The sequence below is a fragment of the Sus scrofa genome, chromosome 2 (assembly GCF_054392235.1).
Source record: "Sus scrofa isolate SSC_HxYL_T2T_F1_AM1 chromosome 2, Sscrofa_HxYL_maternal_Yorkshire_Landrace_v2.0, whole genome shotgun sequence".
Classification (NCBI taxonomy): Eukaryota; Metazoa; Chordata; class Mammalia; order Artiodactyla; family Suidae; genus Sus; species Sus scrofa.
In genome coordinates, this window is record NC_139384.1 from 107,920,455 (window position 1) to 107,940,107 (window position 19,653).

The 19,653-nt window shown below is 36.6% G+C and overlaps 1 protein-coding gene across 4 annotated transcripts in view; it reads right to left on the reverse strand.

Moving 5' to 3' along the window:
- The window catches only part of LOC110259422 (endogenous retrovirus group K member 9 Gag polyprotein), a 789,250-nt gene that overhangs the window by 754,023 nt on the left and 15,574 nt on the right, over positions 1 to 19,653 (reverse strand). For 2 of the 4 annotated variants that reach the window (XR_014838262.1, XM_085014015.1), the window contains exon 4: positions 12,533 to 12,602. The gene's annotated coding sequence lies outside the window, so the exon portion shown is untranslated. Of the gene's footprint in view, positions 1 to 11,962; positions 12,020 to 12,532; positions 12,603 to 12,986; positions 13,070 to 19,653 lie in introns of those variants that run through there. The other 2 variants (XR_014838261.1, XM_085014016.1) reach the window with 2 other exon arrangements.

Sequence of the window (19,653 nt, forward strand, 5' to 3'; positions counted from 1 at the left end):
TGCCCATGACCTTTTGACCTCAGAGGGTTGAGAACTCCACGCTTAGGACTTGCTCCTGCCGCCTATAGTTTATTTGCACCTGCTGTGAATCACTGCCTCACCTTTTTCTTATCTCCAGTTAGCTTTCTCCATGTTCCCCATGCCTCAGCTTTATCCCATAAATATCATGAGCCTTCAGGGAGGAGGATTTGGGCTCTGTTCTCTTGGCTCCTCACTTTGCCACCTTGTAAATAAACCCTTTCTCTGGTGTAAACCTCTGTGTCTCAGCGTTTGACTTGTGTGTCAGGCAAAGGAACCTGATTCAGTAACAGCCTCATCCTGTCGACGTCTTTCTCACTCAATAAAGTCATCATAACAATTGATAAACGTTGGAACAGTAACTTCTATTAATCAAAATGCTGCCAAAGTCTTGTTATTGAGAACATTTGCTTTGGAGTCGGACAGATCAGTGTTTCTGGCTTTGCCATTTGCTAATTATGTACTCTTATTCAAATACATAGACTTTTTTTAATCCTTACTCTCTTCCATAAATGGAGATAAGGTTTGTTTTATGAGGTTATTTTGAGAATTTTTTTGTTGTTGTTCATTTATGGCTGCACCCACAGCATATGGAAGTTCACAGGCCAGGGAGTGAATCTGAGCCACAGTTGCAGCAACACCACATCCTTTAATCCACTGCACCCGGGCCAGGGGTTGAACCCATGCCTCTGCACCAACCCAAGCTACTGAAGTTGGATTCTTAACCCACTGTGCCACGGCGAGAACTCCGAGAATTTTTTTTAAAGATGCATTTGTTTGTTCAACAAATACTTACCGAGCACCTACTCTGTGCCAGAAATTTTCCTAAACGCTAAGAGAAAAGGTAATGTATATAAACATCTGGCTCATAGATAAGTTCAATATAAAAGAAATTTTTCTTTTCCTTCCCTTTATGATTGTGAATATTGCCCATAGTAATTGAGCAACAAAATTTAATCGTTATCCCTCTTGTTTGTGTTTCTTTCTCAAATAAGAAGCACAAAGGGAAAAATCTTTATAGATTACATTCATATACCAGCATTATTAGGACTCATTCCTATAAGGATACCCACATGGATTTTTTCATAAAGGTATTTTGAATATCCATAATTTATATGAAATATGCCAAAAGAGAAAAGCATCTCAGATTCACGGCTGTGTGTGATTAAGATCATTGTTAATGGGGCATATGTGTTTTCTATCTCACTCATTATAAATAATAGTACACATGTCAAATACCTTTGACATTCTTCTTATTTCATAGAATTTTGTAAGCAAGAAACATTAAATTTTACATTTGGGGATGGAGAGGTTAAATCATTTGTCCAAGGTCACTCAGTACATCAGTGACATAATTACTAGCTAAACTCTAAGCTTCCAGTGCCCTGGTCCTCCTGTCTCTTCCCTCTCCTTGAGAAAACATTTGCCTACAGTGATGCCTACTTGCCTTTTACTCTTAAGAAAGTACACTGGAAAAAAAAAAGTATTACTTGCATTTTCTACCAAATCAAATTAATCAGAAAATAAAATTAAAGCACATTTATTTAGCAGAAAGCTACTCTTTCCATTAATGAGAATTTTATTAAATATAATAAAATATTTCAGGCAATTCTTTTCTTCCTGGTGGGTTTTTTTTTTTTTCTCTTCCTTTCTCAGATTTATTGAAAAGCATTTTTATTAGTGCAATAATAGGCTCCGGGACATGCAATTATATTGAGATGCTGACACTTTCCTGTTAGTTGCAGCCTTTGGCCTGAGGCCAAACACTGAACCCAAGCATATGTGTTTCTCTGCAAGCAGTCCTGGCATGCCACTCGCCTGCATTTGTCCTTACAGCAACCTCCAATTTTACCCAATATAGAGAGAATTAACTAATTTTTCCTTCCCATTACAATTGATCCAAATAGATACTTCCATCTCTCTTTTAGGGAAAACAAAAAAATTCCTTATGAAATTTTTGAAGGACGCAGTTAAGGACAGTCCTGATTAGATTTGATTTCAGTTTTAAGTTATAAGGAAAAATCATAAAGGGTTTCATTACTTTGGGTGAACCATTTACAAACATGAAATGCAAATGCTTGTGCCTTTGTCATGAGTTTTCTTTCTAGCTTTCACTTCTGTACATTTGCTATTGAGATCCTCCTCCTTCCAAGCTCTGAGCCAGAGCATTTCAGAATAAAAGTGTAGATACCAACTATAAATAAAACACAGATCCAAACCTCTGGAACTTTTTAGAATTTCTCAGGCAAGAATAAACCATCCAAAGATAAAGAAACCACAGGAAGACACTTCTGAATTCACTCCCACTCCCACTATGCTCCAGTCTTAAAGGAGTTAAATCTCTTATCTTTGCTAGGTTCTGTGCCATAGATGACTTTCCCTACATATTCCAACCTCCTTTTTGGAAATGCTGTATGTGTTGCTAGAAAACCCACATACAAACCTTAAAAATTTTGCTTTCAATTAGATGTAAAGAATGAGAAAACATACACACACAATTAGACAATGCCCTCTAAAGATGCTTCTGGCGGAAGGACAGAGTAGGTTCCTGCCTTCCCTAGATATGCTCAGCAATGTACTGATGACATTCAACTCCCATAGGTTGATTGCTCCAGCAAACTTTGGCAGTGTTTTGGCCATTGCTTCCTCAGCCAGAAACACTAGTCCTTCTGACCTAAATTGGTGGGAAGGTCTCCTGGGAGAGGTCCTAAACATTCATGCGTTCTTTGAAACACAGTCCCTCAGCACTGAAAGTATCTCTCCTTCCTTTCTCATGGCTAGAGCCATCCTTGATTTCCTAGGGCCATTTCAGTCCTACTAGATTAGGACCATATCTAATAGTATATCTCTCACCAATCTTCTTTCTTGGTCCACACTGGCCAGATTCCTACTTTAATCTAGATGATAAAGGTTATCATGAGCACTTTAAAACACTGATTCCAACCCAGATCAGGCTCAGGGGTCACAGTCCCTGAGACACTAACTGGACTCCTGTACACCTTCCTTTAGGCTGACTCAACAGACAGGTACTAAGCAAATTAAATCCCAGTCATACCCAGCCACTCCACTCCCGCCAACCTCCAGAGATCTTGCAAGCCTCTACGCTAGTCTCAGGGGAAGTTTGGGAGGTACAAAAGTCAGAGGTGATCATTTTCCATTCTTAGGAAGGTATAAAGGAACAAAAGTCTCTAGGGATCTGTGAAGTTCATAATAGATGCGAGGTGATGGAAAATTGAAGTTGTAGCCGAAATAGGCTTTCATAACAGAGGAGGAATTACAATGAGGTGGCTGGTGCTGCTCTACTGACCACCAAATCAACTCCATTTCAACACCACAGAGTGCTAGGAGGTAGGAGTAAGAACTGCTTAGGAGACTGGAATCTGTAAGGGCCTGGCTACCAGGCCAGCAAGTGAGGCTCCAAGTCCCCTCTCTCTCACATACAGAGTATAAGACAAGGATTCACAGTCCCACACTGATAGAGCATATTCTCTTGAATATAATCTACACACTGTTTTAAACTGCACATATGTGTTATTTCATTCTTTTAATATAATCAAAATATGATGATATGATGAAACATATAAAATATAGAAACATACTCAAATATGTTTATATGCACCTATGTATATACATGTATATTTTATATACATACATTATATATAACAATGCATTAGATTTATCACAGTACCCACTGGAACCTCTCTCATCAGTTAAGATATTCTCATGCTTTCCACCTCTACCCCTCTAAATATACCTTGACAGCACTCCTAATTTGCATGACTTCTGCTCCCTTCTCATTTGCCCCCCAAACCCAGAGTACAGGTCTTGACTGTTCTGTGTGTTCTATCTCCTACCCTCTTCCTTCTATCACTAGCCAAGGCATCAGCGATTTGCCTTTCTCATTTTTAAACCAGTTTTCTAGCCTCCTTACACATAAATACCTTACCGCTTCCTTTACATATTCTACTCACAGAGAAGAAATAACCCCATTTAGTTTTCCCCTTATAATTCCCATTCAAGACTATTGAATTTTCTTTGTCAAATTACTTCTCTGGGAGTTCCCACTGTGGTGTAGTAGGTTAAGGATCCAGCATTGTGTTTGAGGCTATGTGGGTTCAATCCCCAGCCTGACACAATGGGTTAAGGATCCCATCCAGCACTGCCACAGTTGTGGCATAGGTTCAAGCTGTGGTTTGGATCTGATCCCTGGCCTGGGGAATTTCCATAGGCTGTGGGTGTGACTGAAAAAGAAAAAAAAATTACTTCTCTGTTGTTCAGAGCCCTAAAATGACAAAACTAAATATAAGCAAAAGTAAATTCTCTGTTAAATTAATATTTGAATAAGTATGTGGGAAATAATTGACATTCATATCAGTAACCATATTAATTTTAAAGCTGGAGCCAGGGAATCACTAGGGCCATACAGTTTAGGAATTATTCTGTTTTAAATGTCCATTTCATTGGAATCTACTTATATAAAACATTATAGAGAACTTTTTTATTGAACCCTAATTTTTATAATGATTGAAAAGTATACATTGGTTACATTTTATGTACAAGCTGAATGAAATCTTTGCCTAGTTCAACTATCACATAATTCACTTATTATAAAGGATATGAATATTACTGTTTACATCTTAAATGTCACCTCCGAGAGGAAATAAGAAAAATACAGTTTCCACATTTGATCTACTTGACCTACCAGGTTTGAATTGTGGAAATGTTAGCAGAATTTTTTATTGCAGAAAAAGTAGTTGCTTCATATTTTGAATATAAAGCAAGACATTACTGATATTTTGAACAGATGTTGAGTTTTTCTGTAATCCTGAAATGAGCAACTAGGGCTCAAGCTAAGGAAAAGGGCAGGCTTAATACCTTCAAATTTGAAAGAGATTTACTGGTGATTGGAGACAGACTCCTTCCCTCAGGCGTAATAAGAGTCATTTGACTGGACTCTACCCAGTTAACCACTGCTGTCCTGCTATTGCCTCTGCCGTCTACATTTGCTGTGGCCAGGAAAAAAGGAGGAAGAAAAAGTCACTGGGATCATCGGCCTATGGGAAATTCAGAATTTGTGGTGAGAAAAGATTGTTTTGCCTCTTCATGGGTAAAGGAAAGGGGTGCCTTCCCCCTACCAGACAAAAGAGGAGGAATTCAAGAGACTCACTCATGAAGTTCAGAGGAAGCTACCTGGAAGCTAGCAACTGGAACACCACTCCTTACCGTGAGAGTTTTGAAGGCAGCAGACTTGCTCATCTACTTCAGTGCCTGTTGCAGGACAGAAAGAGAGAAATGGGGAGATAGACAGCAGTGTGGGAATAGTTGGTAGGTTCACACCAGTTTTCCATTATTCAAGGGAACAGTACAGGGAGAAGCTGGGCCTGAGCTATGTAACCTGAATGCCACCCAAAAGGGAGACTGTCTTTCAAATGTGAACCCATGCAGCAGGGAAGACATGTAAGGCAGCCCTCCTGCCCCAGAGCTTTTTGAAGCTGGACACATGCCTTCAGAAGAGCTAGCCTTCAGATACCTGCCATGCCAGGACCACTAAAATTTAAGCCAAAGAAGCAGTGATAACAATGAAAACAAGTTCAGCGACATTTCTTCCCTCTCATCTCTCTCTTTTCCCTCTCACAATGCCAGAGGAACTAGACCCAGCATAGGAGGAAGATAAGACATTCAAGACACAGAGTGTCTTTCACATGAAAGTGCATCTCCCATTCAACATGTTAGAATGAGAAGAATGAAAGCAGAGACTTGGCTCCTTTCCTCACTTCAGGCCAACCCTGCCCTGGAGGCAGCCATGGTGATACAGTTCAAATCAGTCCATTAACAGAAGATTTTAACTGAACTAGACTGAATCAGCCCAGAAGGTTGTGCAGTTTGCCTAGGATGTGTTTATGGGCTCTACAACCTAGACAGAAATATTCTTAGTGGTACAATTGAAGGCAGATTTTAAAATGTAATAATCTCTGTGGTTGAAATTCTTCAATAAACCAAGAACATTTTTATAAACCCAAGCATAGATTTGCATAATTTTTTTTCTTTTTTTCTTTTTTTTTTTTTTTCCTTTTTTTATGTCCACACCCACAGCATAGGGAAGTTCCCAGGCTAGGGTCAAATTAGAGCTACAGCTGCTGGCCTAAACCACAGCCACAGCAACTCAGGATCCAAACCACATCTATGACCTACACCACAGGTCACAGCAATGCCAGATCCTTAACCCACTGAGCGAGGCCAAGGATGAAACCCACATCCTCATGGCTACTAGTTGGATTCGTTTCCACTGCACCACAACAGGAACTCCATTTTGCATAATTTAGATTTGTATCAAATAGCTACTGTGTACTTTTGAAAAGTATGATGTTTTGGAACTTAAGAGGGTGAGTGTGGCAGTGGCTACCAAGATGTCTTGAGAAAGTTTATTTATGACTCAGTCCAGATGGGTACAGACAAATCTGTAGCCAGGCCAGATGGTAATCTATGTTCAGCTTATACCTGGCAAAATCTAGCGATGCCTCTTTCAGGAGCATCAAGTACAAATTCTCAATTTTGTTAACTAATAAAATGAATTGTTTAATAATTTTGTCCACCTGCACTTACCAAGAATCCAAAAAACAGATTAAAATCTGCTTTTGTTAAGACCAGGAGGCACTACTAAAAAATTTTCCTTTTATAAATTCTAGACCAACGTCCTATTCATAATTCAGCCATGAGTCAGTTTTAAAATGAATAGAGCTACAAAAGCAATCACTGTCCAGCACAAACACGATTGCTTTGGTTGTATAAAACTAACTACCTAGATTTATATCCAATTTGCTCAGCTTCAGAAAGAACAAAAATCCAAGCTTAATACTGATGGTGAACAAGTATTATATTTTGACTGACTTTTCTGTGCTTGTGAAGATTAAGGAAGCTATATTATTTGAAACCGGAGTCCTTCATTTTTTCTCATGTTAATAGCAGACAGTTGTCACCCAAACACAGTCCATCAAAGCCTTCTGTTGCCAGGAGCCACTTTAAAACAATAGAGGGTTAAGCAGCAAATAGCACCAAATTACACAAAGTGCCTTCTTCCCTGGGTTCTTTCTTAAGCAGAGACCAGCAATACATATGCAGGACCTCAGAGGTTAACTATAACTATATCCAAAAATGACATTCCAATTTGTTTATAGTGTTTTCTTTTATAGTTACATGAACTCGAAATTCAAATAGCCAAATTTATGTCTAAAACTGTATCTATGCAGTTGAAAGTAAATTTGGTATACTAGTGATAATTGATAAAAAGCAAGAATTCCTAAATATGATTGGATATAGTACAAAATATAAGCCTTCAATGAATGGTGTTATGCTGGAAATACAAGAATTATAATGATGTTTGATTCTCTTTTTCCCTTACGTCATTCAAATAATTTAAGCTTTTGCCATAAATTTATCATTTAGATTCATATTAGCAACCAATCAACTTCTCTGATTTTGTTTGGACTTCTAAAGACTTTGTTTAAAGGGAGAAGAAGTTTGATGTAAGTAATTTAACTCCATTTTTTCCTAAAATAAAGCAAACCATTCTCCACCTACAGAATCCCGATGAGATTTTCCTTACAGAGTTATCTCATCCTATGCAACTGTTCCCAGCAACTTTGTAGCCAGTGACAGTGTGACTGTCTAAGTATTCTAATGAATCATGATGGGAACCAAATTTAGCTACAGTTCAGCTCTTCACTGTACTGATGCTTTATTTTGAATTAATCAAAAATAAAAGTACAATCTGTTGTTCTGACCTGAGCAGACACAAATAATTTACAAAGTTCAAAAATCTATTTTTAATTTTAAAAATAAATATAAACATATATATTTAGTATTCATGTATATTCAGGTTATACTAAAAATACAAAAACAATCTGCAAGAATTGGCAATTATAGGAAACTCAAGAGAAAGTGTTTGATAGTTTGATATTTAGGCAAAAAGAAAGTAAAGGCTCCATGCTCTTTTTGGTTAACTCAAAATTCCTTCCCACATTTCAAAGGAAAGGAAAGGAAAAGAAAGGAAGGGAAGGGAATGGAACAGAAGGGAAGAGAAGGGAGGGAAAGAGAAAGGGAGAGAGGGAGGAAAAGAAATTGAAATTTTAGCCACAAAGGCTAATATAAATTAGTAAGATATTTATCTAGTAAACTACTTCTGAAAATTAACTGATATTATAGAAAAAGAGGAAAGGCTACATTGCTCAAAAACTGGAGTTATTATAAAGAAATTTGCTCCCTTTGTCAATAAATACTTACAGTGCCTTCAATGTGCAAAGCACTGTTCTAGAAGCTGGTAAAACCTCAATAAACCATATAAATAAAATTTCTCTCATAATAAGAGTTTATATCCTAGTAGGAGAAGCAGATAATTAAGTATATAAAGTAAAATATACTTCAATGGTAGTCAGTAATAAGAGCTCTGAAGGAAAAAAAAAAGCAAAGTGTGGGGATAGAGAGATATGGGTGAGGAGAATTTTGTAAATAGGTTTTTCAGGGAAGCCTTCTCGGTGGAAAGGACTTGTTTGCAAAGACTTGGGGAATAATGAGGAGAAAGCCAGGGTTGAGTGTAGGGGAAGACCATTCCACAAGAGGGAAATAGGAGCACCAAGGTAGGAATTTTATACAGGAAAATCTTCACATTTTCTGATTCATGGGCCACCTTCCTTAGCTGTTACTGGTGCACTCAATTTTTATCAACTTATTCAGTGATAATTTCTTGTTAAAGAACGACCATGTTTTCAGCGAAATCTACATTTTGTAAATGTACCCTCTTTTTAATAATGTTTATTTAATAACTGTAAAAGCTCTTGAAGATAAAGTAGTTCATACTCTTATTTTACAGATATGGAAACTAAGTCCCAGAAGGGATACCTGATCTTCCTCCTGCTATCATATAACTAGTTAATAGCAGAACCAGGAGTAAGGAAAATATATATATATATATATATTATAGAGAGATAGAGAAGAGAGAGGGAGTCAGAAAAAAAAAATATATGCATGTATGTGTGTGTGTATATATATATATATATATATATATATATAGAGAGAGAGAGAGAGAGAGAGAGAATGGTGCCTTTTATAAAACTGGTAGATAAAAAAATTCCGTAAGTGAACAACTATTTTTGTAGGTGCACCATTTTTCAAAACTCCCCAGATTTCTTCAAATACTATACAATCTCTTCGGTAACATTATTTTGGTCTTCCCTAGTGTAATTCTTGAATAGATTTGCAGGAATCTCCTTCACATTACTATTCTCTAAGTACAGATAGAATTAAGCATAGTTCTTGCCAAATTGTTCATGATCTAAATTAGAAAGGTAGACACAGGAGTTCGCATCTTGGCACAGCGGAAACGAATCCAACTAGGAAACATGAGGGTGCAGGTTCAATCCCTGGCCTCGCTCAGTGGGTTAAGGATCTAGCGTTGCCATAAGCTGTGGTGTAGGTCACAGACACAGCTCAGGTCTGGCATTGTTGTGGCTGTGGCATAGGCCAGCAGCTATAGCTCCTATTAGACCCCTAGCCTGGGAACCTCCATATGCCGCCGGTGCAACCCTAAAAGGAAAAAAGACAAAAAAGAAGAAAGAAAGGTAGACACAGTATAAACACAAAGAAATCTAGCAATATGGTCATTTCATGCCTGGATAGTCCTGCTGAATAATATGTAATTTTGACAGTAAGCTCTTAAGAAAGAAACTTTATGTTTACTGTAGAGACCTGAACATACTGTTGGCATGAAATAATCAATATTGATAACAGCCAAATTTTAGGCAATGTGCTCTCAATAAAATTTATTGGTCTCTGTTGATTGGCACATATGCTAGTAATAAATATTTTCTTAGGTACAATAATAAGCTTCCTACATTGTTATACTTGCAACACACAAAAACCCAAATTAGGGCTACAAAGGCTGTTAGCATTTGATCTATATTGATTTGTCAATAATAACAAGGTACACTGTTACACAGCATGGGAACAAATAACTGGAGTAGTTGACAGTTCTTAAATACGGTAAATTCTTCCTAAATTTATTCTTCCTTTCCATAAACAATTTTAAAAAGAATTAAACTCTTGCAGAAAGACAGCAATAAAAAAAAATGACCTGATTTTCTGTGTGCAAGTTCCCAGTACTTTGCAGAGCATAAGTTAAAAGTCTCAGCTTTTCCACCGTGCAATTCAGAGAATGTGGTGGGAACAGAATGCTAAGGCAACTCAGCTGGAAAATATCTTAGATGAAATATTTTCGTCGAGCACTTTTCTCATGTGAATTTGCCTCTAGTTTGGTATATACCAGTCACCAGAACATGGCATTCACTTTACTTCATGTCTTGAGTATTTTTTTTAAAGCAACAAACTGCTGCATAAGCTAGCAGAAAAAAAGCAAAAAACAAAGCAACCATGTTTAATAGGAGCTGTAACACTTACGAGATGAATAGACAAGAGTCAAATTTCAGTATTCTCAAAGGTCTTTTCCTGTGATAAAATGGCAATAAGGAAACTCCTTAAGGCTATGTGCCTAGTTTGGTTTTCTTCTCAACATCGTATTCATTATTACCCATAAGGATTCATTTCTATTCTTTAAAGATATGTGTCAAGTTTGATAGCTTTTTATTCAAAGTGAATAATAACAATCTAAATATTAAAAACATGTTTTTCCCCAGATGTGCTGATGTCTCAATAGATTCTTTTTTATATCAAGGAAAACAAAGCACGTACAACTGCTTATCAGATTTGGAGCTCATAAAACTGATGTCCTGGACAAAACAGCAGCTTATCCAGTAGATGTCATCTGATCAAAAATATTTCAAATACACAAAAAAAGAAAGTTAAGAGAACCATATGAAAGTGTGATAGTTAGAAAAACAATTTAGAAATTAACTCTTTAAATGGTCAAACAAAATTAAATTAGGTTATCTTGACCCTATTAAAAGTTTACATTCCAGAGCAGTGGTTCTCAATTGCTCTCAAATTTAATTTTTCTGGGATACAGGCCAGGTAGCAGGAATTTTTTTTAAAGCTCCATAGGTGATTCGAATGTGCAGTCAGCAGTAAACCAAAAAGGAAAAGAAAAATTAAAGGGGTCTTAAACAACAATACGGGATTAATTTCAAAAATATACAAATAGCTCAAGCAGCTCAAAATTAAAAAGCAAACCAAAAAAAAAAAAAAAAAACAATCAAATAATAGGCAGAAGACCTAAAGAGACATTTCTTCAAAGAAGATAGATGAACAAAAAGCACATGAAAAGATGCTCAACACATCAAAGAAATGTAAATCAAAACTACAATGAGGTATTACCTCACACTGATCAGAACGGTTATCACAATAAATGCTGGAGAGGGTGTGGAGAGAAGGGAACCCTCCTACACTGTTGGTGGGGATATACATTGGTACAACCATTATGGAGAACGTATGGACATCTGTTAAAAGACTACAAACAGAACTACCATGTGATCCAGTAATCCCATTCTTGGGTACATATCTGGAGAAAATCACAATTCAAAAAGATAAATGCAACCCTATATTCACTGCAGAGCTATATACAACAGCCAAGACATGGAAGCAACCTCAATGTCCATTGACAGAGGAATGGATAAAGTTACGGTGTGTGTATATACAATGGAATATCACTTAACCATAAAAAAGAACAAAATAATGCTATTTGCAGCAACATGGATAAACCTAAAGATTATCATGCTAAGTAAAGCAAGCAAGACAGAGAAAGACAAATAAGTACATGATATCACTTATATGTGGAATCTTAAAAAATGATACAAATGAACCTATTTACAAAACAGAAATAGACTCACAGACTTAGAAAATAAATTGTGGTGGGGGGTTGGGCAAAGGGACAAATGAGAAGTTTGGGATTAACATATATAACAGTACCATAAAAAATAGATAATTAACAAGGACCTACTGTATAGCACAGGGAACTCTACTCAATATACTGTAATAATCTGTACAGGAAAATAATCTGAAAAGGAATAAATATATGTATATGTATAACTGAATCAGTTTGCTGTCCACCTGAAACATTTAACACTGCGCTGTAAATCATTATATTCTGATATAAAATACAAATTAACTTTAAAAACTGAAAATATTTTTTTTAAAAAGTATTAAAAATCTAACTCTGTTCATCCAAATTGCTATTTAACTTTGTTTAACATTGATCAGCAACCAACCATGTTTCTGTAGAGATAAATCTTCCAAAGTATTATCATTCCCTTCCAGCTCCACCAAAATCTCATAAACAAACCCCTTTCCACAGAGAACTAAAGAATATTTTTTTCTCATTCTTTTCTGTCTTAGCTGCAATGAATTTGGCTCCAAAATTGCTAGAGAGCACACAAAACACAAAAGAGACAATCATTAACTGCTAATATAATTAGATGCTAGTACACCCCTACGAGCACTTCCTAAAAGATAATGCTTACAAAAAGAAACGGTCATCTCGACCAAATATTTGTTATGATTTTACACTTACTTGATGTAATGGAATCCTTTGTTTTCTCAGAGATCCAGAATTTCTCATTTTTGTAACAGTCACCAATATTCTAGGAAAGGAGGAGAAAGAATGAGTTAAACAAGATGTAATCATTAGACTTCCACTTCTTTTTTTCTTTTTCAAAGCTTTATTGAGGTATAATTAATGTACAAAAAATGCATATATTTGATATGTCCAATTGGATAAGTTTGAACATATGTACACACCCATGATACTATCACCACAATCAAGGTAATAAAGCTATCCATCACTTCCAAAAGTTTCCTGTGGCCCTTTGGGTTTTTTGTGGAGAAGTGAGGGAGAGGGTTGTTTGTTTTTTATGGTGAAACCAATTTAACATGAGATCTATCCTCTTAACAGATTTTTAAGCACAAAACACTGTATTTTTTAACTATATAAGAACTTTATATCTTTAGAACATTGTATAACTAACTTTCTTTGGACACATCGAACAGGAGTTCCCCATTTTTCCATCCCCTGGCAACCACATCCTACTCTGCTTCTTAGTTTGACTCTGCTTCTTAGTTTGCTTCTTAGATTTCCCATATAAGTAGAATCATGCAGTATTTGTCTTTCTATGACTGACTTATTTCACTTAGCATAATGTCTTCCAGGTCTATCCATATTGTCACAAATTGTAGAATTTCCTTCTTTTTTTAAAGACTGAATAATATTTTATTATACATATACACCATATTTTCTTTATCAATCTGTTGATGTACATTTGAATTGTTTATTTTGGCTATTGTGAATAATGCTGCAATTAATATATAAGTGCAGATATCATTTTGAGATCCTGATCTCAACTCTTTTGAATAATCTCAGAAGTGGAATTGCTGAATCATTTGTTACCCATAAACTGGGTTTGCCTCTTGATGGGTGTCAAGCTAAAAGACACAAGCAAGCCAAAGACTGAGAGAAGGAAAAATTTATCACTTGTAGCGCATAAGGAGAACACCTGGGATCTTTCCCAAAGCAAGGTCTCTGTGAGCAGCAAAATTGGGGAATTTTTAAGCTACGGATATATGCATATTCATGAAGGGCTTGAGCAGAGTTCAATTCCCACAGAACTGGGGCAAAGGTTTACAGAGTCCAAGTTTCAGATGATTGAAGTCATTAGGGTCAAAAAAGATCACTATCATCATTCCATCCTCCACCTGGGTAGGAGCCTTAATTCCTGCAGAACTCAAAGATCTGTATCAGATTATTAAGTATGTTCCTTGAAGAGGAACGAGGACTCTGCTCTATCACTAAACTATTGTTTCTTGACTGCTTTTCCTTTGTTCCTGCATTCCCTCACTTCCCTTTAGATCATTAATTAATTACTGAGACCTATTCAAGGGCAAGTATTGTGGCCAGGTTTAGATCACAAAGTGCCTTAGGCTAAAAATGGCTTCTCTTATGTCAAGAAAGCCATGTCTCATTCTTTTTCTCAGAGAACTTCCTACTCTATCTGCTTATAATAGGCTATTTCTATTTTTAATTTTGATGGACTACATCAAAATAAAAAGCTTTTGCACAGCAAAAGAAATAATCAACAGAGGAGAAAAGTCAATCCATGGGATGGAAGAAAATATTTGCAAACCATATATTTGATAAAGGGTAAATAGCCAAACTATTACTCAATAGCAAAAAACAAACAGACAAATAAACAAAAACACTCAATAGCAAAAGTAATAACAACATTCACTTTACTTAAAATGGGCAAAAGGCCTGAATAGACATTTTCAAAGGAAGACATATTGGAGTTCCCTAGTGGCTCAGTGATTAAGGACTCGACATTGCCATTGCTGTAGCTCAGGTTACTGCTGAGGTTGGGTGCGATCCCTGGCCCAGGAACTTCTGCTTGCAGGGGCCCAGGAACTTCTGCAGCAACAGAATAAAACAGAACAAAAGATATACACATGGCCAAAAGGCATATAAAACATCACTAATTATGAGAGAAATACATATCAAAGGTATAATGAGATACCACCACACATATGAGGATTGCTATTATTAAAAAAAATAAAAGATAAGTGTTGACAAGGGGAGAGAATGGAGAAATTGGAGCCCTTGTATATTGTTAATGGAAACATAAAATGGTACAGCCACTATGAAAAACAGACCTTCACTTCTGATACCAACAAACCTGTAGTTTACATGATCACACACACACACACACACACACACACACACACACACAAAAGCTAACTAGTGGCTCAGGTCACTGCTATGGCATGCATTCGATTCAAGCCCTAGCCTGGGAATTTCCACATGTCACAGGTCCAGCCAAAAAAAAATTTAATTTTTTATTCATTAATAAACACAATTATTACTTACTAATATAATAATGCATCGTGTTTTGTAGTTATTTGTCAGCTCTCTAACAATTCATATATGAGATTAAGTCAAGCTCTAACGGAAAGAGAATAAACCTGATCAGAACAACCAAAGTTAAAAATGTTAAAACATGTACATGCTAGTTGGAGGATTTTTTTTTTGTCTGTGTTTATATACTTTCAAAAATGGAACTTTAGGAATCAGCTAGATCTGTTCAAAATCTAACTCTGTCATTTACTAGATATGTAACTACAGAAAAATTAGCCACTTTTCTTCATTGATAAATTAAAGACAGCAATAATATGAGAAATACGTAAAAAAAAATGCCTGCATCCATATAGCACACATTGTTGAAATTATAAACAGAAATGTAATGTGAGAAAAGGAAATGATAATGCTCTATCACTGCATCTATAAGAATTGTTGCTGAATAATAGCAATAATAATACCAAAATTATTTAAATCTTGAAATATGTTTTGCAGTATACTTTCTATCATTTTTATATGCAGTCTTTATTTTCTCCTCAACTGACTTCACAGGTTGAGACAGAAGTTTTGCCATTTTCAGGACACTTAATGATTTCCACATATGACTTAATTATACCTAATTTATGAGACTCATATTTATTACAACTAGTAATAGCATTTTCATTTTTCTATTCCTACAAAGTAGTCAGAGAAAACTGGAATAACATATTCAAATTGTCGCACTAATTGCCAAGAACAGCAATAGTTGGTTTTGTTTTTGTTTTTGTTTTAGGGCCTCACCTGCAGCATATGGAAGTTCTCAGGCAAGGGGTCGAATCAGAGCTACAGCTATTGGCCTACACCATAGCAACAGCAACACGAGATCCACGCCATGGCTGCAATCTACACCACAGCAACTCTGGATCTCCAACCCACTGAGCGAGGCCAGGGGTTGAACCTATGTCCTCATGGATACTAGTCGGATTCATTTCCACTGTGCCACAACGCAAACTCAAAAGACAGCAATAGTGCCAAACTCAAATCACTGGCTAGGAGGCAACACTGCCAATGCATTTCTCAAACTATCTATTTGTTGACTCAAGTGTGGACATTGCAATTTGTTGTGAAAGAGATGCTGCACTGTCTAATAGAGTAGCCATTAGCCATATGGGACTATTCAGATTTGAACTTAAAATAAGTAACATAAAATAAATTTTAAATTCAATTCTTCAGCCTCACTAGCCATAAATTCAAGTTATCAACAGCTACATGTGGCTAATGGCTACCATTCTGGACAATGCAGAGAACATTTCTAACACCACAAGAAATTTAGTTAGATAAAGCTAGTCTAGACACTTTTCATGTGTAATATTTAAAAATGCAAATATTTTATGTTCTTCTCTCTTATATTTCATCCTTTTCTTTCCATTCTCACAACAATTCAATACCTTCCAAATTTAGAATGCTCATGACTTAGGTATTGTAATAATCTGTAAATAGTCTCACTATTTCTAGTCTTTTCCCTAGCTAATCCATTCTTTAAACCAAATTTTAGAATTATTAATTAATTATTAGTTAATTAATTTAGAAAAATTAATTTGAGATGAATTTTTCTCAAGCAATGCCCTTTTCCCCTACTCAAGACCTTCAGACTCTTCACCTTGACTGCAGTATATGTCCCAAACACAGGTGTTTAGTTCACAGGGATCTTCTACCAACTGGCTTCTTTCCTTCTGCAGAGGGATTCCCAAAACCATGTAAGTCCTCTGCTCCATCACAAATATCAGTTCACTATCCCCTAGTTGTGCTTTGCCATTTTCCACTCTTGCTCAAGCTATTTTCTTCTATCAGGAGATGCTTATAGGTTCTATTGCGCATGTTTAAGTGCTATACATAATTTCATCATATCCAGATTAAGTGTGACTTTACCTTTACAGCTGAACTAACACCTTACAACTCTCTCTAATAACCCACATCAGTGACCTCTCCTCTGTAACTCTGACAGTCCCCACTGACTATCACATTTTATGACATTCATCATAACTACTGCTCCTTGCCTTCAAGGAATTCACAATCTGGTTTCTAGAGAGAATTGTATAGCCACAAACAGTAGCCGAGACCTATGAGAGGTTTTTGTATATCCCACACCATTTACCAAATATCTTTCATGAATTATACTTCACAAAGTGGATTCAGATTTTGGAGTTCCCATCATGGTTCAGGGGAATACGACTAGTATCCATGGGGACTCGGGTTCGATCCCTGGTCTCACTCAGTGGGTTAAGGATCTGGCGTTGCCATGAGGTGCAGTGTAATTTGCAGACACATCTCAAATCTGGCATTGCTGTGGCTGTACTGTGGGCCAGCAGCTATAGCTCCGATTCAACCCCTAGCCTGGGAACCTCTATATGGCACTGGTGGAACCCTAAAAAAAAAAAAAAAAATCAATCAATCAGATTCAGATTTTATGTAGAAAAGAGAGTAAAAAGGTAGAGAAAAACAATATTTCTTGAGCATACCTCTAGGTCTTCACAACCTTCAAGATTAAATATTATTAATTCCATTTTACAGATGAGATTCAGAGAAGTTAAGCAATTTATTTGAGGTACTAGCTAAGAAATAGTGATCAGAGATTTTAAAACAACTAAATCTAAAGATTATGATCTGTAGCTCAAAGGCACATCTCCTTCAATAAAGGACCTATGCTTTTCCCTCCAGGGCCAGGAGTTTGAAAAAAGTACTCTTGGCACATAATCAAAAGTTATCTCTATGATTTCTGTCTTCCTCTGTACTTTAAGACATGACCATGGCAAGTTTTACCCTCGCCATGTGACTGAGTTAGGCAGACCCCTGAATTTCTAATCTCTTGTTGATTACAAAAATTGCTATGGTCACTTTAGCCCTTCATTTAGAAATTACAGCATTTAATTCAATTCATTAATTAGTCCTTCAGTGTCATTCACAAGTAAGATTCTGCCCACTGTTCTCCAGCTATGGCTGGCCACAGATGTTCAGGAGTAAGATGTGTCTATTTCTTCTCTCTTTCCCTCGGTTTGTTTTTTCTCCCTTCCTCAACAGCTGCAGTTTCTTGACCTTCGAGGATCAAATGTGTGGTGGGAGGAAGGAGAGGTAAAGGAGATAGGAAAGCTCTTCCTTGACTGCACTATCACGAAAAGGTGTCTAAATGTTCTTCAGGCCTAGCAGACTTATTCTTTCATGATGTTTTTGCAGATTCTTTGGGGACTTTCATACTGGACATCTTTCATGATGTTTTTGCAGATTCTTTGGAGACTTTCATACTGGACACCTAGAAATGCAATTCCCTTGACCATACTATGGCAGGCTATTCCTAATCATTCTGTAGCCTCTGACCTCAGTGCCATACCTCTTAGTCTCTTACTCTAGGGTCCCCTCACCCTATTACTTTATCTTTTTTTGCTGATTCCCATATTTAAATGACTTCAGTCTAATATTTCTACTGAAATTTCCCCATGGCTACAATTCATGGACCTTTGTCCTCCTAAAAGAGGTACTTACGGAAACTTTGACAATACAGTCCTTTTTCCTTAAAGTCTACTTTAACATTCTTAGGCATGAACCAGACATTGGTTCATTCTGTTCCCAATTGTAAGAAACACACACACATCTGGTTCTCTGAGCTGAACATCTCTCAACAAGACTCCAATCTTTCCCATGTCAAAGAGGGATGATATAGCACTCAAAGCTCTCTCCCAAAATTCTCCTCACAAAATCCTGCTCTGACCCCACTGTCTTCGTTCCTCAAAATGGGTTTCAGAATCATCTCTCTGGTTCTCAGACAAAAGGTCACTTTCATAATTTATTCTTTTTTTTTCCCCCAGGCTAGGGGTCAAATCAGAGCTCCATCTGCCAGCCTACACCACAGCCACTGCTATCACAGGATCTGAGCCGTATCTGCTACTTACACCATAGCTCACAGTAAGGCAAGATCCTTAACCCAGTGAGTGGGGCCAGGGATCGAACCCGCAACCTCATGGATACTAGTTGGGTTCATTACCACTGAGCCACAATGAGAACTCCTTCACAATTCATTCTTGAAGGTAGCCCCAATTTCTTCATGTGTCTCAGCCAAAACCAAGAGAGAAGGATTCCCATCTTAACATCCTATACACATTAAAGGACAGTTACCTCATAAAGAATATAATCTCTGTTGTGGATTATAGTGATCACAAAGCAGCAAATTTTGCTCCAAAATACCCATTTTCTATATGCCAACTCACTCTGAATCCTTTCAGTTCCCAATTATTTTTTTCATGGCAACACAAATTCTTCACTTGTCTTGTCATTCCATATATCACTTTAGTATCTATCAAGTACTAAGATATATTTTGTTTTAATTTTCATCTCAAGTATCACTCTTGGCTTTTTTATTACTTTCATCTTTCTCTTTTTTACCTAAAAAATGTTGTTCCACTAATATTCCTCACTTTGGCCCATCTTGAGTCAGAATGAACAAAAAGTAGATATTGTTTTCATTCTGTCTCTAATTCCAGATAAATTGCTAGTCTTATTCCAAGCAGTAATCTTTACTCATCCAGTTGTCTTTCACAAACAGAGCAAAGCAGAATCTGCTTCTAAGTTAAACAAAAAGCAGAAATCAGAATGTCAAATTATAATTGGCATATCCCAGACATAATCAATATTGCCTTTTGCAAGTTCCTCCCACAGTTAAAGCAAGCCCTGGTTGGCGCTGGCCAAATCTTGACTAATTTGGCTTCAAGTTATTACCATACTTAATATCTCTGAATCAACACTGATGACTAAGATAAAGT